Source organism: Panthera tigris, chromosome B3 (assembly GCF_018350195.1).
Source record: "Panthera tigris isolate Pti1 chromosome B3, P.tigris_Pti1_mat1.1, whole genome shotgun sequence".
In the NCBI taxonomy this organism is placed as follows: domain Eukaryota; kingdom Metazoa; phylum Chordata; class Mammalia; order Carnivora; family Felidae; genus Panthera; species Panthera tigris.
In genome coordinates this window covers 87,286,823-87,312,116 of record NC_056665.1, presented here as the reverse complement: position 1 = coordinate 87,312,116, position 25,294 = coordinate 87,286,823, and the positions used below count along the sequence as shown (strand labels likewise).

The window sequence follows — 25,294 nt, the reverse complement described above, 5'->3', positions numbered from 1 at the left end:
CTTTGACCAACATCTACCCATCACCCCCTGCTCCCTAGCCACCATTCTACCCTCTGTTTCTAGGAGTTTGGCTTTTCTACATTCCACATATAAGTGAGATGATACAGTTTTATCTTTTTCTGTCTGATTTATTTCTTTTAGCATAATGCCTTCCAGGTCTGTCCATGCTGTCACATTTTTTTTTTTAATTTTTTTTTTAACGTTTTTATTTATTTTTGAGACAGAGACAGAGCATGAATGGGGGAGGGGCAGAGAGAGAGGGAGACACAGAATCGGAAGCAGGCTCCAGGCTCTGAGCCATCAGCCCAGAGCCCGACGCGGGGCTCGAACTCACAGACTGTGAGATCGTGACCTGAGCCAAAGTCAGACGCTTAACCGACTGAGCCACCCAGGCGCCCCCATGCTGTCACATTTAAACATTGCAGATTTATTAATTTCATGATCAGAAACGAATGATGAATATTACACATTTTCAAAAGAGAACATTCAGAAAGTTGAGGGAAAATGAAAACCCAATTGCGAGAAGAATTGGGAAATGAGCAGAAAACACAAAATAGACCCCATGATGTAGGAGCCTTAAGTATACCAATTTAAAAGGGAAATAATATTTACTGAGTTATTTTTCTGTGCTTTGGGTATTGTGTATGTATAATTCAGTTTAGTTTTTGATATCACCCTGTGAGACAGGTACTATTCTTATCATCATTCTACAGATGAAGAAACTGAGGTACAGAAAACTTAATGCATCCAAGGGTGTAGAGCAGCAGAGTGGGGCTATGAAGCAGTTTATATCAGTTTAACTACTGGTATAGTTAACTACTGATATAGTTAACTACTGATAGTACAGGCAGACTACTTTCTCAAGGATGAATTCTGCGTGATTCATGTAGTATAAGAGCAAATGAATTGCTTAGGATAAGCACAACAATTCTTGATTCTGAGACAAGAAATACATTTCTCCTGAATGGCCTCATGCAGTTGACACTGCTCAATTCCATGATGAACATCCTCAAAAATACCCTTACAGCAGACATACTGACAAGTTTCATAGGATTGTTTATTATAATGTCCTTCAATGTGATCCTCTGGCCTTGCATTTAAGCCCAATTCACTATAAAACAAACAAACAAACAAACAAACAAACAAACAAAAAAGGCTTTTTGTTTTAGAAGAGTCCATAAGAAGAGAGTGGACTGGACTTGCATTTAAGCCCAATTCACTATAAAACAAACAAACAAACAAACAAAAAAGGCTTTTTGTTTTAGAAGAGTCCATAAGAGGAGAGTGGACTGGACTGATTGATGGAGGGATACTGACACACTGAGATATCATTAAAATAATTCTCTTTTGTACTGAAAAATCTTCAAAATAACTTAGAGGAGTTAAAAATGTTATGGCTTTGCCATATACTTGAAACTCAAACAGGACTTTAAAGGGGCAAGAAATCTCCCAAGACATAGGAATAAGATCACAATTAGTTTCTACTATTCTTCAACAATTTTGTTATGAGAAAGATTCAAAATGTAAGATGTTGACTGAAATAACTTATAAAAAATTGCATGTAGTTGTGAACTTGGAAATTATCTTGTTGATTTTCAGTTGGAAAAATGATATTCATTAATTTGGGATAGCATATTGAATAATTAATTCAGTTGTCATACATAGAGTTTAGGTCTTTTGTCACAAGTTGTCACTCTCCAGAAGCAGACCTTGAGATGGAGTTTGGGTTCAAGATGTGAAAGCAATGGGGATGTAGCAGGATTGTTCACATTGGGGCAAAATGGCCTGACATTTATACACATGCCTTGCTCAGCTTCTGGATGTGAGTTGCCCTGGGAAGGGTGTGATCTGGGGAGAAGCAGCTCTCCCAGCTGAGGCCGATCCTGAGGGAGCTGGCCCTGGGCGCACTCTGTTGACTGCGTGTCCCGCAACTGGGCATCAAATCTTCCGTTTAAAGAAGATCTGAGTAATTAATTTCCATCCCCATACACATATGATAAAGAGTTCTCTAGCCTATTTAAAGAGATAATGGAACATTAGATTTTTGCATAAGTTTTGAATCTGAGTTAGGAAGTGACCTTGAAAAATTTGGGCCTTATTATGTCTGCTTTATAACTGTAGCCGATAATCTATTTCTTTAATCTCTTGATACACATTCAAGCTGAATGAAGAATCTTGCTTGTTGTAGCTACCTAGAAGAATGTGGTTGATTTGTAGTGTGATTAGCAGGTGTCTCAGTCTGCTTGGGCTGCCATAACAAAATGCCATAGACTGAGTGGCTTAAACAACATAAACTTATTTCTTACATTTCTAGAGGTTGGGAAGTCTAAGATCTAGGTTTTGGTGAGGTAGTCTTCACTCTGCGGCCTCTTCTCTTGTCTTGTATGTAGCCGCCTTATCTTGCTGTGTGCTTATGGTGTCTTTCCTCAAAGTATATGCATGAGAATGAGAGAGAGAGAGAGAGAGAGAGAGAGAGAGATAGATAGATTACTCCCTTCCTCTTTTTATAAGGCCACCAGTCCTTTTGAATTAGGACCCCACCCTTATCCTTAATAACCTCCTAAAGACCTTATCTCCAAATACAGTCACGGTGGAGATTAGGGCTTCAACATATCAATATAGGAGGGACACAATTCAGTCCATAACAGTTGGTAAGCATTAGAAGAGCAATGCTTAGAACAGGGTAAGCAAACTGTTTTGGACCATGGGCCAATAAACAGCCACTGGCCCATTTTGTGTGGCCCATGAGCTTGGAATGATTTTCCTGTTTCTAAAAGATTACAAACAGATAATACCCCCAAAGAATAGTGTGATGGGCACTGTATTTGATTCACATAGCTTAAAATATTTACTGTCTTGGGGCGCCTGGGTGGCTCAGTTGGTTAAGCGTCAGACTTCGGCTCAGGTCCTGATCTCGCGGTCCGTGAGTTCGAGCCCCGCGTCGGGCTCTGTGCTGACAGCTCGGAGCCTGCATCAGATTCTGTGTCTCCCCCTCTCTCTGACCCTCCCCCATTCATGCTCTGTCTCTCTCTGTCTCAAAAATAAATAAAACATTAAAAAAATTAAAAAAAATATTTACTGTCTTATTCTTTACAGAAAGTCTGCCAATCCCTGGCCTAGAATCATGACCAGACTTACTTTCAGATACTCTGGACCTAGTTTCTGCCGCTCAAAAAGTGAGAACTAGAAATTATTTTTATTGCATTCCTTAAAAGGAAGGGGTTACTCTGTATATCAGTTGAACAGGAATTATTTTGTAATCGGACAATCAGAGTGAGAGAGTCAACCCAGATGAGGCCTTTTAAATTGGTTTTCTAGTCACTTAGGGCTTTTTGTTCTCTCTGTTCTGGAGAATGATGCCACATACACTTGATATGACAGATATGATGTGATATGATATCATTTGATGTGATAGAGACAGCTTGGAAGGTCTGGTTAGGGAGAATGCTCAAACCAAATTGGGTTCCTAGGAGATTGGTAATAATGAGTGACAGGAATGTCAATGAGTGATGGAAGTTTAGATGATACTAGAGTAGGGAGCGTAGATGGTAGTCTAGTTAGGACCCCAAGAAAAGAGGGAAGACACGAGATGAGAAACTATTGATCGTGCTGTGGCTAATAATTTCAGAAACCCAGATATTTCTTCGTGCTTTGGGTCAACTATTTTGGTGAAATTTTGCTTTGTTCCTATGAGTCAGTGAAAAGTTACTGGAAAATTATAGGCCATTCACATTCAAAAGGCTTTACCTTGTTGGCCACAAATGGTCTGGGCTACACCAGTCTTCAGGATGTCCAGTCTCTAACACTTTGCTATCCTGGAAGAAATAAATAATATTTAAAGGATAATTGGGATTCTTTAATACAGAAATAGAGTAATAGTCCAAATGATTGGATAAGATAATCTGTGACTGATGGTATAGTTGTAGACTGGGCCACGAAATCAAGGATGAATTTATCTATAAATTCAAGGCATACTCAACAGAGGCATAATTTCAGATCTAGTATGTTTAAAGTATACATCTTTTAAAATTTTTCAGTTATAATTCCTATTTATTTTTTAGGTTATGAAAGCAACCAGGAATTTGAGACATTGACTACAACTTAGCTGAACAAGAACTTCAGTCTTGTAAAAATGTTATTTTCTTCATGGTAGAATTGACATTGTTACAGCTTTGAGTTTCATACGGTTTCACTGAACTTAAACTTGTTTAAGCTGAAATCCCCGTTGCCTGACAACCCCATAAGTGCATGCTGGGTGTTGACTATTTGGAGAGAACTCCTTACTTGATCATTTGGTTCAGTGACCTGTGTTATATATATTTTTTCTCTTCTCATGCCTTATTACCCATTTAAAATACTTTCATTAGAACAGAGAACTGTGTACATTTTGTTCTTGGGTTTTTACTCAGCTAGACTCAACTACCTCCTCCTAGAGAAAATTTCACACAAAGGAAAATGAAAACTAGCAGAAGTTTTATTTATAAACTGATATATATATATATATATATATATATATATATATATATATATATATATATATTTTTTTTTTTTTTTTACCATCTGGATTGCAAGGGCATTCACACAAAACGTACACATTTCTACATTAGCTATGCCAAAGTGAAGGTGCCAGAAAAGAAGCCAGCATAAACTTTCAAAATAGGGGAAAATTTACTGAATATTAAAGGTCATCTGGCAGCCTGAAGAGTTGCATAGAAAAGGTCAGGTCCCATAAGATGCAGAATGTAGAGGGTACATGCAGCTGTCCAGGTGTTTTGCCTTTAAGGATGGCAGACAGCAGACAAGGTTAAAGTAAAAGACAATATATCTTGAATGTTTTGCCAGAAGAACAAACTTACCCCTATTATGCTTGTTGAACATAATAGGACTGGAAAGAGCTTTTCTAACTGGAATGTGGTCAACCATGGTGGGAGAGGAAAATGTGGTGCTCACAGTAGATGCTGCCATGCATCCTCAGCTGTTTTCTTCTAACTAAAGGAAATGGCAGGTTATGAGTTCTACAACAAACAAAATCACAGGAGGGTAAAGGCTTATCATTAGCAGAAATGTCTGGTCAGTGGGAATGCAAGCTGGTGCAGCCACTCTGGAAAACAGTTTGGGGGTTCCTCAAAAACGAAAAATAGAACTACCCTATGACCCAACAATTCCACTGCTAGGCATTTATCCACGGGATACAGGTGTGCTGTTTCGAAGGGACACATGCCCCCTGCCCCCATGTTTATAGCAGCACTATCAACAATAGCCAAAGTATGGAAAGAGCTCAAATGTCCATCGATGGATGAATGGATAAAGAAGATGTGGTATATATAGACATACACACACAATGGAGTATTACTCGGCAATCAAAAAGAATGAAATCTTGCCATTTGCAACGACGTGGATGGAACTGGAGGGTATTATGCTAAGTGAAATTAGAGAAAGACAAAAATCATAAGACTTCAGAGAAAGACAAATATATGACTTCACTCATATGAGGACTTTAAGAGACAAAACAGATGAACATAAGGGAAGGGAAACAAAAATAATATAAAAACGAGGATGGGGACAAAACAGAAGAGATTCATAAATATGGAGAACAAACTGAGGGTTGCTGGAGGGGTTGTGGGAGGGGGGATGGGCTAAATGGGTAAGGGGAATTAAGGAATCTACTCCTGAAATCATTGTTTCATTATATGCTAACTAATTTGGATGTAAATTAAAAAAAAAAAAAAGTCTGGTCAGGGGTTTTGGTTCTTAAAAAAAATTAGAGTATAATTTTAAAATATTGTATCCTGTGTTGGCTCAGATAAATTTTTGGTTAAGTTTTCCTTTTTTTTTTTTTTTTTTAAGTAAGCAATTCTCAATTTTCCATGATATTGTGGTCAGGGAAAACATGGGTAACAAATCCAAGGACAGGAAATTTTTAGTCCTTAATAGGCCCCATTAATTCTGTATCCTCCAGCATTAACCTATGACCTTCACCTGGTGATGACTGTTTCATTTCTTTTTTACTTCTTTGTTCATTAAAGATTCTTGTGGATAATGAAATAGAAGAACAGGGACAGAAGGCCTCCATGATTAATCAATGAACTGGGTAAACAGTCCTCGCAACTGAGAATTTATTAGGTAGTGAAATACTGTATTTTAAGTACTGACTATCCAATTTTTAAGTCCTAACCTTGTTTTAGAGCCTCAGCCTTTAATTTTTCTAGCAAGTTGGTACTTGGACAATATAAACTCTTAGTCCTACCCAAGGAGAGGCTATTATTTCAAATCATGCAATACATTTCATGAAAGTACACATTAGTTTTAGTTTTTTAAGGGAAACAACTAGTGCCATTCCCCCCCTCCTTCATTAGGGAGATAATTACTGAGGTATCTTTTATGTCTAATGTACTGTCTACAAAATAGGTAATGAAGTTTCAGTGTCTACCAACTTGCAGAAGAGTACCTGCCACGCCTTGCATGGGGTTTGTATGCATTTACATGCATTTAACAATTTAAAAAAGGAAAGACTCCACCAAAAAATTGGTAGAACTGATGCATGAATTTAGTAAATTTTCAAAAAAAACTAACATACAGAAATCTGTTACATTTCTATACACCAATAATGAAGCAGCAGAAAGAAAAATCAAGGAAGCAATCCCAATTAATTACATCAAACCCATAAGATACCCAGGAATAAATCTAAAAAGGTGAAAGACCTGTATTTTGAAAACTATAAAATGATGAAAGAAACAGAAGATGACACACAAAAAAATGGAAAAACATTCATGCTCATGGATTGGAAGAACAAATATTATTAAAATGTCTATACTACCCAAAACAATCTATATATTAAATGCAATCCCTATTAAAATACCAACAGCATTTTTCACAGAGCTAGAACAAACAATCCTAAAATCTGTGTGGAATCAGAAAAAAAAACCCTTATAGCCACAGCAACCTTGAAAAAAAAAAGCTGGAGGCATCATAATTCTGGACTTCAAGCTATATTACAAAGCTGTAATCATCAACACAGTATGGTACTGGCATAAAAAAACAGACTCCTAGAACAATGGAACAGAATAGAAAACCCAGAAATCGACCCACAACTCTATGATCAACTAATCTTTGACACAGCAGCAAAGAATATCCAATGGGAAAAAAGAGTCTCTCCAACAAACGGCTTTGGGAAAACTTGAAGCAACATGGAAACAAACCGGACCACTTTCTTATACCATACACAAAAATAAATTCAAAATGAATTAAAGACCTAAATGTGAGACAGGGAACCAGTAAAATCTTAGAGGAAAACCATTAAAATCCTAGAATCCTAACTTCTTTGACATCAGTTGAAGTAGCTTCTTATTAGATATGTCTCCTGAGGCAAGAGAAACAAAAAAATAAACTATTGGGACTTCAGCAAATAAAAAGCTTCTGCACAGTGAAGGAAGTAAGCTACAAAACTTAAAGGTAACTACAGAAAGGAGAAGATATTTGCAAATGACATATGAAAGGTTAGTATCCAAAATCTAAAAAGGACTTACCAAACTCAACAGCCAAAAACAAATAATCCAGTAAAAAATGGGAAGAGCTATGAAAAGATATTTTTCCAAAGAAGATATACAGATGTCCAACAGACATCTGAAAAGATGCTCAACGTCCCTCATTATCAGGGCCATACACATCAAAACTACAATGAAATATCACCTCACACCTGTCAGAATGGCTAAAATTAGCAACACGGGAAACAAAAGATGTTGGTGAGGTTGTGGAGAAAGGGGAACCCTCTTACACTGTTGGTGGGAATGCAAACTGGTGCAGCCACTCTGGAAAACAGTATAGAGGTTCCTCAAAAAATTAAAAATAGTACTACATCATGATCCAGCAATTGTACCACTAGGTATTTACCCAAAGGATATAAAAATACTAATTTAAAGGGATACATGCATCTTGATGTTCATAATGGCATTATCAGTAATAGCCAAATAATGGAAAGAGTCCAAATGTCCATCAGCTGATGAATGGATAAAGAAGATATGGCGCGCACGTGCGCGCACACACACACACACACACACACACACACAATGGAATATTACTCAGCCATCAAAAGAATGAAATCTTGCCATTTGCAGTGACGTGGATGGAGCTAGAGAGTATTGTGCTAAGTGAAGTAAGAGAAAAGCAAATACATATGATATGCCTCATATGTGGAATTTAAGAAACAAAAAAAATGAGCAAAGGGGAAAAAAGAGAGAGAGGCAAACCAAGAAACAGACTCTTAACTATAGAGAACAAACTGATGGTTATCTGAAGGCATGTGAGTGGGGAGATGAGTTAAACAGGTGATGGGGATCAAGGAGTGCACTTGTGATGAGCTCTGGGTGTTGTCTGGAGGTATTGAATCACTAAATTGTACACCTGAAACTAATATTATACTGTAAGTTAACTAACTGGAAATTGAATAAAAAGCTAAAAAATATGAAGCGAAATAAGCACAGTAAAAAAAACCCAGTTACTGCTATGGCTAAAAAAAGCAATAAAAAAGGAAGCAGTGGTTATTATGTCTAAATTTTTGTGGAATTTAAACAGCTTAGCTATAAAATGATTAAAATGAAGTGTCCTGGGAGCACTAGTTAAAAATATTAATTGGTAATAAGAATTTTTATTTATTAGTACTGCCTTTAGAGTAGTTTGTTCTAGACTCTTCAGTATGACAGGTCCTACAATATGTCATCTTCATCTTTTAGACCATGAGCAAATGTCTGCTGCCACCTACAAATGAGTTTTTTCAACTTTAGTTGAGATTCTCCTGAAAGCGACTTCTAGGGTTCTTGGTACTTGTGTACAGAATAGTGCACCAACTTAACAATTGTGTGTTCTAAATCCAGCTGATTTGAAACTCGTTGTATTACAAACTGCATTGGATGGACTCCTATGTTTGTAGCTGCTCCTGCCTATTTTGGTACAATTATAATCATGAGTTCTGGGTCCTTTTGAGCTGGTGTCTTTACGATTTGAATTTTAAGTGTACTAAACTGGACTTCTACTTTCTTAAAAAATTTTTTTTAATTCTTTATTTTTGAGAGAGAGAGAGAGAGAGACAGTGTGCAGGTGGGGAAGGAACAGAGAGAAAGGGAGACACAGAATCTGAAGCAGGATCCAAGCTCTGAGCTGTCAGCACAGAGCCCAACACGGGGCTTGAACTCATGAACCACAAGATCATGACCTGAGCTGAAGTCAGACGCTTAACTGACTGAGCCACCCAGGTGCCCCTGTACTTCTACTTTCTGATGAAATAGTTATGCCAACTAGAATCAGTTTACATTAGACAGTCCATAGAGAATGTGTTGTTATCCTGCAAAAAAATTATACTTGCCTTATGTTAGTGGAGCAACATACTTCTCCACTAATGGGACTGTCAAAATTTTGGGATAAAAATAAAATGTAGAGGTGAATGAATATAGTTTCTCAGATCTTTGAGCCTGAGTGACGTTTACAGAGCCTACTCCCCATTTCAAGAAGTTGAGGAGGGGAATTCAACTGCTCCAAACTAATAGTAATACTCCCTTAACATTTATAATCCTTGGCACTTGCTACTCAAAGATCAAGGACATTTAAATTGGCATTATTTTGGTTTCTAAATTAAGGAGGAAGTAATTTATGAATTTCTCTCTTGGACTTTTTTTTCCTTTCAAAAACCACATAGAAAGGTAGAAAGAATTCTATAATGAACCCCCATATACATCTCATCCAATTAAAACCGTATTAAACCCATGGGTGAGTTTGTTTTACCCATCCAGGGTTATTTTGAAGCAAATTCCAGACATAAATTAATTTCATTTTTTTTTTCATTTTTTTTTAGAGTTTATTCATTATTGAGACAGAGAGAGACAGAGCATGAATGGGGGAAGGTCAGAGAGAGAGGGAGACACAGTATCTGAAACAGTCTCCAGGCTCTGAGCTGTCAGCACAGAGCCCGACACGGGGCTCGAACTCACGGACCGCGAGATCAGGACCTGAGCCGAAGTCGGACGCCCAACCGACTGAGCCACCCAGGCGCCCCAATTTCATTTTTTTAAGTACTGAAATATGTATGTCTAAAACCCCTTCCTATTTTAATATGAAAGAGGAGCGACAGGTTATCAGTTCTAAAAAAAACCTAAGGAAGTGTTTATCATTAACATGTTTTTATTTCTCTTGGGTAAATGTAAATGCACACTAGTGGGATTCCTGAATTTTATGGTTAGCATATGTATAACTTTGTAAGAAACTTACAGATCTTTTCTAAGTGAATGTAGCATTTTGCATATTCACCAGCAATGTTGAAAAGTCCCATTTGCTTCACATATAGGTCAATCCATTAGTATTGTACAGAAATGCAACACGTTTTTGTATTTTACCTTGTACCCTAAAACTTTGCTAAATTTATTAGTTCTAACAGTTTTTTTGGCGGTCTTTAGGGTTTTCTATACATAATATCATGCCATCTTCAAAGAGTGACAATTTTCATCTTCCTTTTCAATTTGGATGCCTTTTATTTCTTTTTCTGCTTAATTGCTGTGGCTAGGACTTCCAATACCATGTTGAGTAAAAGTGGGGAGAGTGGGCATTTATGTCTTGTTCCTGATCAGAGAGGAAAAGCTTTTGGCTTTTCACCATTGAGTATGATTTAGCTGTAGACTTGTCATGTATGGCCTTTATTATGTTGAGGTATGTTTCCTTTATAACCACTTTATTGAGAGTTTTTATCATGAATGGCTCTTGAATTTTGTTACATGCTTTTCCCACATCTGTTGAGATCCTCATGATTTTTATTCTTCATTTTGTTAATGTGGTGTATCACATTGGTTGATTTTCAAATGTTGTACCATCCTTGCATCCCTGGAACAAATCCTTCTTGGTGTAGGATGCTTTTACTCTATTGGTTGTTTGCACTCTTAAATTTATTCTAAGTAAGAATTGTGCACAAAACAGGCATATTATTTTCACACAAAAACTGGCACCACAATAAAAATATTTAACACTTTTGCCATGAAACTCAAAAGATATTTGAAAAACTTCTCAAGATGTTTACTTTAAGTCACTGGATTCTTTAATATTTGTAGTCCATGCTTGCTCAATTATAATTTATAAGGTATATTACAATTATATTGCTCATTATACTATCCATTATGCTTATTATATATTTAAAACTTTTCTGGAAATTTTATGTTCTCCAAAAAATAACTTTTAAGTAACTTACGTAGCTCTCAGCAGTACTAAAACCAAAATTGTGTTTTCAAATAGCAAGTACTCAAGCCACACCATTTCTGATTACAGATATAATGAGCATTCAGTTTTACAAATGGCTCTCTTTCACTCCTTGCTCCTATTTTAATATGCCAACCATCACTGATATCCCAGAGTTTTCCTGTAACAGATTCTTCACCAGCTTTGGGCAATAATACTTCCTGTTTACAATTTCCAAAGTACTTTCCTGGACACAACTTCTGTCTCAGGTGAAGAGGCTAAATATTAAGCTGAAGTCCGGGCACTTTCTTCTGGGGTTTTGAAAAAAGCCCATGACACCAAAGTCAAAAGTGTTTTGACCAACAGTGGAATATATATGTATCTACTGAGATTAGTCTGTGAAATACCAGGGTGTAATATGTTGACAGTAACATCTGTGCCTTCTAAACCATGGGCTAGTTCTCTGGCTAAAAAAAAAAAAAAAAAAATGTTAGCCAGTTTGCTCCAACTATAAGAAAAGATTTTTTTTTTTTTTAATGTTTATTTATTTTTGGGAGAGAGAGAGAGAGAGAGAGAGAAAAGAGGGGAGGGGCAGAGAGAGAGAGACAGAGGTCCCAAATGGGCTTTGCAATCACGGCAGAGAGCCTGATTGGGCTGAAACTGAAATTGGCCGATGCTTAACTGACTTCAGGCACCCCAACAAAGTTTTTATTTAGTTTTGTTGACACTTCAAGTCTTCGTAGTTGATGTCTCCATATTTATAAGGTTTGGAAAAAACTACCACAATTCTTCTTGGAGCTGACCTTTTGAGGAATCCAAGAAGATTTGTGAGTAGGAAGTGCCCCAGATGGTTCACTGCAAACTGTGTCTCAAACTCATCTTTGGTCTTCATATACGAGCAATGGAAGATCCCTGCATTGTTGATTTAAGACGTCCAGTCAAGGCTCTTCCTGGAGCATCCCCTGACAGAAAACATGCACCGAGCACAGCCAGGCCAGGTCCAGCTCCTTGACCACCAGCTCCCAAGCCTCATGACCTTGCCAGCACTGGCTAGGAGCCTGGTTTGGCAGAGCTCTTGGTGGAGTTGACCTGCCGCCTCCTGGGCTTGCTGGTGTAGATGCAAGTTTGCCTCTGCTCACGACCACCCATGCCCCTAGGCACAGCATTTAGCCACATGATCAGCACAGCCTTCCAGTGCATGAGGTCAGAGTCCTTGCCTCTGTGCAGCCACTGGACATTGGGCCCCACCCAGTGTGGCCAGGAGAGCTGCTACTATAGCCACTGGGCCGAGGGGGCACCGGTCCCAGAGCAGGACTTCCTCTTTCAGTGTATTGTGGACCTGGGTTTGTTTTTACCTGGTGAAGATTTTTGGATTATGTTTATCGGGGATATTGGCCTGAAATTTTCTTCTCTTGTGGTGTTCTTGTCTGGCTCAGGTATGAGAGTAATTCTGACTGCATAAAATGAGTTTGGAAATATTCCCCCTGGTTCTGTTTTTTAGGAAGTTTGAGGATTGGTGTTAGTTTTTCTTTAAATGTTTGGTAGAACTCATTAGTGAATCCATCTTGTCCTGGCTTTCTGTTTGTTGAGATGTTTTTGATTACTGATTTAATCTCTTGACTAGTAATCAGTCTATTCAGATTTTCTATTTCTTTATGTGATAGTCTTGGTAGATTGTATGTTTCTAGGAATTTATCCATGTCTTCTAGGTTGTCAGATTTGTTGACATATAATTGTTGTTGGGAATATTTCTTGTGTTGAAATTTTCTGATATTGATGTAACCATGCTAGTGTTTTCCTGATACATCTTTTTTCATACTTTGGCCTTAAATTTTCTATGTTTAACTTTTTTATATTTCTTTTTGTTTTGTTTATTTATTTTGAGAGAGAGAGAGAGAGAGAGAGAGAAAATGAATGAATATGAGTTGGGGAAGGGCAGAGAGAGAGGGAGAGAGAGAATCCCAAGCAGGCTTCTGCTGTCATCAAGGAGAGCCTCACTTGGGGCTTGATCCCACCAACCCTTAGATCGTAACCTGAACCAAAATCAAGAGTCAGAGGCTCAACCAACTGAGCCCCGCAGGTACCCCTAACGTATATTTCTTATGACCAACATATAGCTGACTTCTGTTTTCATGCAATCTGACAATCTTTGCATTTTGATTAGAGTGTTTAGTCCACTTAAAATTAATATAATTATTAATACAATGAGTGTATATCTACCAATTTGTGATTTTTTTATTTGTCCCATCTGGTTTTTGTTCATTTCCCCCCTTTTTATGCCCTCATTTGAACTGAATATTTTAAATGATTCTTTTTTTCTTCACCATTGTCTCAGTTATGCTGCTTGTTTATTTTTCCTGTGGTTGATCTAGGGCATACAATGTATATCTTTATCTTAGCATAGCCAACCTTCAAATATTGTTATGCCCTCAATATAAAGAACCTCACAAGAGTATATTTCCATTTACTCCCTCATCTCTCTCGTACTATTATTGTCTTACGTTTTACTTCTACATATGCTGTAAACTCCACAGTACGTTGTTATTAACTTTGCTTTTAAGAGTCAGTTGTCTTTTAAGGTGACTAAAAATGACAAATAAATTTTGAAAATATTTGCTCACATACTTAGCATTTCAGATTCTCTTTATTTCTTTTTGTAGGTTTAAATTTCTAAATAGCATTCTTCTCCTTTAGCCTAAATAATTTTGTTAATATTTCTTGTAGTGCATGTCTGCTGGCAATGAAATCCATCAACTTTTGTTTGTTGGAAGTGTTTTGTCTTTCCTTTTGAAAGATATTTTTCCTGTTTTTTGTTTTGTTTTGTTGTTTTTTGCTTTTTTTGTTTTTTGCTTTCAGCACTTTAAAAATATTACTTTATTAATTTATGGCTTCTAGAGTTTCTTATGGGACATTTTCAGTCAATCTTAACTATATTCCTTTGGATACAATGTGCCTTTTTTATGACTACATTTAATATTTTTTCTTTATTACGGATTTTGAACAATTTGAGTGTGATCTTCTTTGGTGTGGTTTACGATTTATGATTCTTTTTCCTAGAATATGTTGAACAGCTTGGATCTATGAATGTATGTCAAAACCATATGTGAAATGGTTTGAGACCTTACCCAACTTGCAAACTAGTAGAGTTCCAAGGAGTACTTTATTATTCACAGCACAGGTATTAGGTAGAGTATGAGCATTCTCCTTAGTTCCAGTTCTCACACTGGTGATGTGATGCAGTCCAGGAGACATCTGAATGTTCAAGAGTGTGAGTAGTGTTATAGACAAGGTTCCTAAGCTTAGGGAACCCACATCTTTATAATGAGCAGGAAGCATGCCTTTCCTTTGCACTAGAGAGTGATAATATCTCTACCTTCTAAGACTGTAAGCAAACCTACCTTTTTGTCTAGAGGGAGACAGTCTATCTTCTAAGGTTGTTTGCTATGCAAACATCTTTCAAAACAATTCAGAACAAAGATAGCATCTCTGGTTGTAATGTAGGAATGTGAGAGACCCAGGGACAATTATTTCCCTGTGATATATAGTTTTAATCAATTTTGGAAATTTTCCAGATAATGTTTTTTAAAATATTTTTTTCTGATGCCCTATTCCTTTTAGAACTACAATTAGATAAATTTTAGAATGCCTGATGTTTCTCCACATGTCATTTTGGCTTTGTTATTTATTTTCAGTCTGTTTGTACTCTGTGATTTATTTTGGGTAGTTCCTATTTCTATCTTTTCAAGTTTACCAGTCTTTTCTTCTGCAATATCTAATATATTATCAGTCTCTTACACTGTAGTTTTTATTGTAGAGATTTTTTTGTAATCTCTAAAATTTCTATTTGGCTGTATTTTATATCTTACATTTATGTCTCCATAATATGCATGTTTCTCTCTACCTTCTGGAACATTTAGAATATATTTATAGTAAGGGTTTTAAGACTTTTATCAGTTAATTCCATCATTTCTGTCATTTATGACTATTTCAATTGGTTAATTTTTTTTTCCCCTGGTTATTGCTCAGATGTTTCTGCTTCTTTGCTTGCCTCATAATTTTTGATTGGATGCTAAACATTGTGAATTTTACATTTGGAGTCCTAGATATTATTTCATCCCTTTAGGTAGTGTTGGACTTTTTTTTCTGACATGCAGTTATTTGGAATCAATTTGGCCTTTCTTTGGCTTGATTTTAAGTTGGTTAGAATGGTCAAGAGCAGTGTTTAGGATTATTTTCACCTCACTAGTTAATGTGATACCCTCAAGGGAATTTTGTCTGATGCCAATGTATTATGAGGTCTTTCCACTGTGGCTGGTGGGAATATAAACAATTCCTGGCCCTAGTGAATTTTGGTTTGTTACTTTCCATTGGTTCTTTTACCACCCTCATCTTCTTATTCATATATATATGTGTGTATGTATGTATGTTCATATATGTGTGTGTGTGTGTGTGTTTAGATTCAAGGGAATTGGATCACTCTGTGTATTCTGAGTTTCTCTCTCTCTGTAGCTTCTTTCTCTATGACTGTGCCTCAGAAGCTGTAACTGCCTTGGCTTCTCTGGACTCTGATCGCTATCTCAACTCATAAAGGCTGTAGGGCTTTATCTGGGTTCTCCCTCCCTGCAGGGCATGAACAATTAGGCAGTGACCTGGGGGCAATGGTAGGGCTAACCTCATTTGTTTCTTCACTCTTAAAGATAACTACTCTTCACTATCTATTGTCTAATATCTAAAAATTACTATTTTATATAGTTAATCTGCTTGTTTATGTTAGAAGGGAAAATCAAATCCTTTTTACTTTATTATGTTTGGAAGGAGAAGTTTGTCATTCCTTCTTAATTTATTAGCTCAGATAATTCTAAAAGAGTAAACTCCTTTCATCAACTTGGTTATCCTGAGTATAGTCTATATATAAAAGGTTAGATTCTTTACTCATTTACAAAATGACACGTTTCTTAGTACATCCTAAAGGACAGAAGTGGGTTTTTTAAGTATTATGTATTCATAATAATAGCTTTGATGTTTTAATATTGATGTTATTATTATCATGGATGTTCAAATTAGCTCTTCTTTCACCAGTGCTAGACTCTTCAGTTTGATGCTTGTATCCTTTTGACACAATTTAATAGTCTTTGAATACTATCTTGCTTTTCTGTTATGACAAAATCAAATGTAGATGCTAAGACTCCTTGATTCCTTCAATCATATCTCCATGAATTTTATCTAGTCTGGAACTACTCATATAAGAACAATTTGGAGATGGACAAAACTGCCATCATCATAGATAATTATTCCACATGTTCTGAAAGTGACAGTACATTACAATCTATCAAGTTCTGAAAAATGGCTGGGATATTACACAAATCAAAGGGCATCATTAGGTAATGAAATCATACAACTTCGGGTAATTCAGATATGGGTTATTTTTTGGACAAAAGGAATAAGAAAAATGGAACTCAAGATAAAACTGAATGGAAAGATGATTATAGAGGGCCTGGGAAGAGTGGCAGAAACATAGTTTGAAGGAATGAAATTAAAAGCAGAGATATATAATGCAAAGGGTATGTTTAAAATGTTAGGCAGATGGGGCACCTGGGTGGCTCATTTGGTTAAAACATCCAACTTAGGCTGAAGTCATTCATGATCTCACAGTTCGTGAGTTCAAGCCCTGCATCGGGCTCTGTGTTGACAGCTTGGAGCCTTGAAGCCCGCTTCAGATTCTGTGTCTCCCTCTCTCTTTGCCATACTCCTCTCACACACACTCTGTCTCTGTCTCTATCTTTCTCTCAAAAATAATAAATAAACATTAAATAAAATAAAATGGTGGGTAGAAGGCAGAGCCTGAGGGTCCCCAAGGCACTGGAGCTCTTAGCAGGAGGAAGCCATAACTGTACTTGGGAAACCTCATTATATTCATGATGGCACCATAATAAGTGGATTTGGGTAAATGAGGCTGATGATGAGTGACATGAAGTTACATTAATCTGACCCATGTTTCTTTATTATAGACCTCCAACCAATACAGAGACAGAACATTCTTCTTTGATAATCAAGGTGTTCTCTGAATGGTGTTAGAATTTTGTTCCTCTAATTTCCCCTTTTATAATGCGCTGTTCAGTCCTTTTATGATAGCACACTCTTTCTTCACACAAGGCACCACATAATTAATAAGGTTAAATGGCTAGAATCACAATTTTGTCACATTTCCTTGAATTTATACCTTTATACTTAGGCTTTTGGATGCACTTGAAACTGTCAATCTGAGATTGAGAGTCTCTTGGATGGTGTTGTTGGTAGAGATGACATCTTATCATTTAAGTTTGATTCTTTTATTTTTTTTTAAATCAGGTATAATTGACATAAAATGATTTCAGTTTCAAGTATACAACATAATGACTTAATATTTGTGTATACTGTAAAATGATCAACACAGGAAGTCTAGTTAACATCCATCATCATACATAATTTGTTTTTCTTCTTGTGATGAGTCCATTTAAGATCCGGTCTCCTAGCTACTTTTAAATATGCAATACGGTATTGTTAGGTATAGTCACCATACTATACCTTACATCCCCATGATTTATTCATTTTATAACTGAAAATGTATAAATTTTGGCCCCCTTCACCTGTTTTGTCCACTCCCCATCCCCACCACTGGTCTGTGGTCTATATCTGTGAGCTCACTTTTTGTTTTGTTTTGTTTTGTTTTGTTTTTTCTTTAGATTCCACATATAAGTGAGATCACATGGTATTTTTCTTTTTTTGTCTGACTTATTTCACTTGGCATAAGTTAGCTCCCAAGGTCCATTCATGTTATCACAAATGGCAGGATTTCTTTTTTATTTTTATGGCTGACTGATATTCCTTTATATATATATACATATATATATACATATATATATACACACATATATATGTATATATATATATACATATGTATATATATGTATATATATGTATATATATGTATATATATGTATATATGTGTGTGTGTGTGTGTATATATATATATATATATATATATATATATATATATATTTATTTACACATACCACCATTTCATTCATTCATTCACCAATCAGTGGACACTTAGGTTGCTTCCATATCTTGGTTATTGTAAATAATACTACACTGAACATGGGGGTGCATATATCTTTTCAAATTAGTGTTATTATTTTCTTCAGAAAATACCCAGATGTAGAATTGCTGGGTCATATGATAGTTCTATTTTTATTTTTTTGAGGAACTTCTGTAATGTTGCAGTTTAATTCTTCCTAATTGCGCTCTCTGGTGGTAACTTAAACTTCAGATTAGGGATTAACACTTTCTGTTCTATATACCTTCATTATAGATATTTATAGGGTTTCTGAGAGTCAAATAAATATTTATAGAGTATATACTGTTTCAACTTAATTCTGATACAAGCCTAAATGGAATCCATGTTGTAAACATCAATTATGTTTTATTGATTTTATTTTATTATAACACTTAGCTTTGTTCATAATTTCCTGATTGTGTTTTGATTTTTATGTATTACCTTTGCCAAATAGGTATACTATATGGTATAATTTCACTCTTTATATTTTATTTTTTCTCAGTATTGGAAAATTAATTGAAAAAGGAAAGCTAAAGTAGCTAAGAAGGCATTTTATGTGTTTTTTTTTCTGTATTAATTTTCTTTTTGGCTATTATATTGCTTAATACTTCAAGCGTTCTTCCATAAACAGACAATGATTATAAAGTAAGCCCATTTAACAACATGAATTTAAAATTCTGAGCCAAAGGTTGACTCCCCTTATTTTTAGCCATATATTTTTAAAATCACATTACATTACTACATTTCTATTATTTGAATATATGGCTTTTCCTCCCATTTATGCTTTCCTTTGAGGATAGAAGTGTTCAATTATAACAATTTAGGTGCATAGAATGCCTACTCATGGTACATATTATGGTAAGCATTTATAAAGATTATTTTATTTAATTCTTGCAGCAACCTCATAAAGATAGGTATTTTTATGATACTTAACAGATGTGAACATTTAGGATTAAAGCACTCTTGTAACTTTCCCAAAAATACACATTTGGTGTCAAACCTGGGCTCTCTGATATCAGAATTCATAATGTTATTGACTATGCTTGTGATAGGAATATTAGTGGGAGTGATAACACTTGTAGTTAAGCACTTATGCATTAAGTGTATAGATAGATAAGTGGATAAATAGAGCTGTATTTAGATATAGAGAGCAAGAGAGAGAGAAAGAAAGAGAGAGATTATCATTATGCTTTTAAATGAGTCTTGGAACTTGCTGTTTGTAGCATTTACTTGGGGCACTGCATCAGTTTCTGATTTATGAATTCGGATACATGACATTATCTCCCATTTGGTTATACTTTCATTTGAGGACAGGAGTCTTACTTTACTTGTAACATCTTAGGTGCCTACTCCTTCTTACTTTTAAAAGTTTCATTGAAAGCTGCTTGTAATGCTGAGGAAAGCCTGATGTACATAGACACTGAAATCCTCCACATTCACAGAGAGACTGTATTTAAAAAAATAAATATATTAGTGAACTTGTAAAAAATGAAATGATGCCATTTCTTTTAAATCATGGCTAATCTGGAAAATGTTATATAACCATGCCTTTTAAATATTCAGTTTTTATATATCATCTATCATATTAACATAAACATAAAAATCAGTCTAGAAAGATATACAGCAGGTTATTAACAGTGGTTATTGCTAAGTGGAGGGACTAGGATGTTTTCACTTTCTTTTTTTTTCCTAAGTAAACACAATGGATATATATTGGTACGGTTGTAGGAAGAAAAAACAATAGAAGTTATTCTGTATTTTATTTTATTTATTTATTTTTAAGTTTTTAAATTTACTTTGAGAGAGAGTAAGTACTGGGAGGAGGAGCAGAGAGAAGGAGAGACAGAATCCCATGCAGGCTCCGTGCCATCAGCGCACAGCCCATGTGGGCTCGAACTCAAGAACCGTGAGATCCTGACCTGAGCTGAGATCAAGAGTCGAACACTTAATTGACTGTGGCACCCAGGTACCCTGAAGTTATTCTTTATTTTAAAGAACCATCCACATTATACATGATCCTTCACTCTGGCAGAGAAATTCAGGGCTGACCCTGTAGAGGTCATGGTTGGGGCTGGGACCATTTGGTGAGTGCAGTACTTGCTTAAGTGCAAGACTTAAAGGCAGGCCAGAAAACTCAGTAATGAAGATAAAAATAAATAAATAAATAAATAAATAAATAAATAAATAAATAAATAAATTTTATTTAAATATATTATTTATTTTATATTTAAATATATTGTTATATTTATATATATGTATATAATGGAAGTATAGCTGACGCACAATATTACATGAGTTTCAGGCGTACAGCATAGCGATTCAACAAGTCTGCATGTTCTGCTACTGTCACCACTAGCATAGTGACTCAGATGACAACATTTTAAAAATCAAAATTAACGCAGAAAACTACAATGTACAAAGTATCAATATGTTAAATAAAGGCAGGTTCACACAGGGCTGGCATTAGGGTGAGGTGGGTGGGTTGAATTGTGCAATTGTGGTATGGGACCTGGTGTTTATGATGCATGTTTATCTCAGAGCTTTCTGTGAATTGTGTTTCTTTAGGGCAAGAAAATTATACACTTAATTTCCAGGAATCATTCTTGGGCTGGACATGGCTCTACAATGTTTATTAATGTACCAAAAATAATATTCACTGAGTTTCCTGTAGTTCTGCCCTTGGTAGACTGGAGGTGTTTTAGAAACTGACTGTGGAGTAACTTGGCTGCTTATTTCTTAGGATATATAAAATACCGTTCCTCAAGCAATTTTTCAGTGAACAAATCACTTTATAATAGCTTTGTACAAAATCATTTTTTGTGAAAGGAGAGAATAAGGGGCACTAAAAAAAAGCATTTTGAAAGAGATACACGTGACTGAGCAGTACATGTTGAAGTGGTCTTCAGGGAGTTCATGTTTTGTTTGTCTCTTTAGTGCTTTTAAATGGAGATGACAAAATAGACCCCATTCTCCATTTTCTGAGGTAAACATATTTAGTAGTTTTTGAGCAACAGAGGATTCTGATCTTTAAGGAGAAATCAATATGGTGCTCCTGTAGAAACTGCTTTCTGATGCAAAGAGAAGAACCGTAAATAGCTAGAGTTTTCATTTGGAAGGAAGACAGGTGGAGGGAAAAAATCATGAAAGAAGGTGAGAATTCATGTTTCAAGGATAATCTTTAGATTCATTTTTAAAATCTTAACTGTATGAAAATTTCCCCAGTCACATCACCATGGAGGTATCTATATTCTTGAACAGGTATAGGTTATTTAGAAGTTATCATTTTCTTTCTTTTTATTCAGAGTTTATTCTTTTCTTTTTTTTTTTATTTTTTTTTTTATTTTTTTTTTCAACGTTTTTTTTTTTTTTAATTTATTTTTGGGACAGAGAGAGACAGAGCATGAACGGGGGAGGGGCAGAGAGAGAGGGAGACACAGAATCGGAAACAGGCTCCAGGCTCCGAGCCATCAGCCCAGAGCCTGACGCGGGGCTCGAACTCACAGACCGCGAGATCGTGACCTGGCTGAAGTCGGACGCTTAACCGACTGCGCCACCCAGGCGCCCCTATTCTTTTCTGAGCAGAACACCAAAATGACGTCTTTTCTGATGTTATTTGACACGTGAGAAAAACTACAAAGTGAAAAATACTGCAAGTTCCCCTTGCCAAATAACAACAAAGAATTTTTGATTAAGATACGTATACAACCTAAGTGTCCATCAATGGATGAATGGATAAAGAAGTTGTTACATATACGTACAATGGAGTACTAAGCCACAAAAAAAGAAGGGAGTCTTGAAATTTGCGACAACATGTATAGACCTTGGGGGCACTAAAGTAAGTGAAAATGTCAGACGAAGACAAATACTGTTTGATTTCACTTGTATGTGAAATCTAAAAAACAAAACAAGTGGCCAAACAAAATAAAACTCATAGATGCAGAGAACAGAATGGGGGGCGCTGGTTATCAGAGGAGAAGGAGGTTAAAGGATGGGTAAAAAGGGTGAAGGGGGTCAATGGTGTGATGGATGGTAACTATTATGGTGATCACTTTGTAATGCATGCAAGTATCAAATTATTATGTTGTACACCTGAAACTAATAAAATGTTATATACCAGTTTTACCTCAGTTAAAAAAGAATTTTTGGTTAGAAATCCCTTTCCTATAATAAAATGAAAACCTGGATTTATTTTAATAATAATTTTTACAACTCAGTACTCCCGTGATAATCTGTCAGCAACACGAGACTGCCAGTTTAGTAATTCAAAGGTTGTTTCTGTTAATTAGTTTTACAACTGGATGGCTTGACTCTCTTGCTGCCATACGAAAACTAGCAGAGATGAATATGTTATGCCTAACAAAATAAATAACTCTGCCGAATTTGAAAAATGGACTCAATTTGTCTTCTCTGTTTTCAGTGGCAGATGCGAGATGATAGCTAAATGAGTGATCAGTCCATTTAAGAGGAAAATGTATATCAATATTGCCATCCATTGCTGTCGAACACACATACATAATTTGATAGGCTGGCATACTTCTGTAGGCAAGCGATATAAATGCCACTAAAATTATGGTAATCTTGATGTATGGTGAGGAACTTTGAGCCCTTGATCATTCATTTATCTAAGTACTGGAGATATTTACAAATAACTTCCGGGGAGAGTTTGGGCCTTGCCTTTGGACACTTTCTTACTCACCTTCTATTCAAGACCTCTTTGGCAGGGTCTTCAACTATCCTCAGGCCAGGTGACTGTTAAAGCCACAGAGAAGGCATCACTTCCAGGTCCTTTCAGCCAATGTGAACACACACTCTTTCCTGTTCAACTTTCATTTACCCTGTACAGATTTATTGAAAGCTTGTGTCATGCAAGGATCTACACTGGGGGATAAGGCCATGTGAGTGAACAAAGGACTGTCAAATCTCATTTGAGAGAAAAGGAATTTATAGGAAAACATACAGACTGTGTATTCTTTGATAACAGTGATTCCAAGTCATTTTTGGAGTGACAAACCCCTCTGAGAATCTGATAAATCTACATAGGCATTGTTCCCTGAAAAATTCTGATGTGTACAAACTGAACTGAATTTCGCATTCAGCTTTTTGTACATAATTTTTCAGTGAGGGTGAGATGTGAGGGTATGGACTCCAGTTCAAGAAATGCTGCTGTAGCTGTCCTCCTATCCATCTATTCAGGAGCAGACCACTTGGCCTTTAGGCCACCTGTCTTCTTGTGAAATTCTTTTTTTTTTTTATCTTATTTTTAAAAAATTAAAAAAAATTTCCAGTTTTATTGACATAGAACTGACATACAGCACTGTGTAAGTTTAAGCTGTGCAGCATAATGGTTTGATTTCCACGTATTGTGAAATGATTATCACAGTAGGTTTAGTTAACACCCGTCACCTCATACAGATACAATAAAAAGAGAATGTAAAAAAAGCAAAAATTTTTTTCCTTGTGATGAGAATTCTTAGGACTTACTCTCTTAAGTGTTCCCATGTAGCCTACAGCAGTGTTAGCTATAGTCACCATGCTGTACATTATATCCCTAGTACTTATTTATCTTATAAGTGGAAATTTATACCTTTTGACCACCTTCCTCCAATTAATTCCCCCTCCCCCATTCCCCACCTTTTGTAACCATGAGTCTAATCTCCTTTTCTATGAGTTTTGTCTTTTTTAGATCCCACACATAAGTGAGATCATATGTATTTGTTATCTCTGACTTATTTCACTTAGCATAATGCCCTCAAGGTCCATCCACATTTTTGCAAATGGCAGGATCTTCTTGTTTTTTGCTTTTTGCTTTTGTTTTTTTAAATGACTGAATACTTTATAGCTGAGTTACTCTATAATGTTTTGCTGGCATGGGATACCATAACTTTGAAGGACACTGACAACCCACACTGTGAAACTGATATTATGCCTACTGGACAGGTGTCTCTGAACACTGCTCACTGTAGTTAAACTGTTGTTTTATTAGGAGCACCGGATAAATGTTTCTTCAGAACTACTACTACAAACATTTGCTTTTTGGGCAACTGGATTGATTTGTAATTATAGACATGGTGAATAAAAGCCCTTAGGCTTACAGAAACTACTAAAATAACCCATTCACAGAAGTGATGAAATAGCTAGAATCAGGACAAAAACATCTGTCTGTCTTCTCCCTAGAAGAGCACTGGACATCTTCATCACAGAATTGGACCCTAGAGCCTAGACACTCTATGGAAGAGAGAATGTCCTGAGTAGTATCCAGGACTCCTGATGACCAGCAATAGATCTGACAGTCAGGATTGTACTAGTGTCTTTATTGTCACAATAGTTTGGTTAAAAATGTTATCTTTTTGTACAAAAGATGTTGTTGGGATTGTTACTTTTGCTTTTAGAAAACCATAACAATGAAAAGTCATTGTGTGCATGTGTGTGTGCAATATATCAAATAGTAAACTAAGGTCTAAAATCCCATATTCCAGGGTTCTCAACTCTGGCTGCACCTGGACGGAATTACTGGGTTAAACATACACAGGGCTTGGCCCCACATCCAGGAGATTCTGATGTGCATCTATGGTTGAGAACCACTGTCTGGGTTAGCTGAAGAACCTGTCCAGAGCCACTTCAGGAATATATTGATTCTTTTAGATAAAAGAAGATCCTTGATATTCCATATATTGGTAATGAGTGGTAATTCACTGACCATGGAAAAGTGGCTTGAAAATATTTTAGCCAGTATGTATGTGAGAGAAGAGAGGAATAGCTTGGTATGGTAGGAATATCATAGGATTTGAACCTGAGTTTGATTAATATTCTAATCTCCTTCTACCTAGCTAAGTAATCTTAGCCCCCTCTGAATTCAGCTACTTCTTCTGCAAAATGAAAATATTAGCACCTCATTTACTGAGTATCACTATCAAATGGGGGAGCTTTGTCAGCTACAAAGCAGTCTGCTAACACACAGAGAAGAAGGCCATGTGAAGACAGAGGCAG

At 36.1% G+C, this 25,294-nt stretch overlaps 1 pseudogene; it reads right to left on the bottom strand.

Annotated features, from left to right (window-relative positions):
* Window positions 1–1,655: 1,655 nt before the first annotated feature.
* Window positions 1,656–20,666, bottom strand: LOC122239505 (annotated as a pseudogene).
* Between the last annotated feature and the right edge of the window lie 4,628 nt (window positions 20,667–25,294).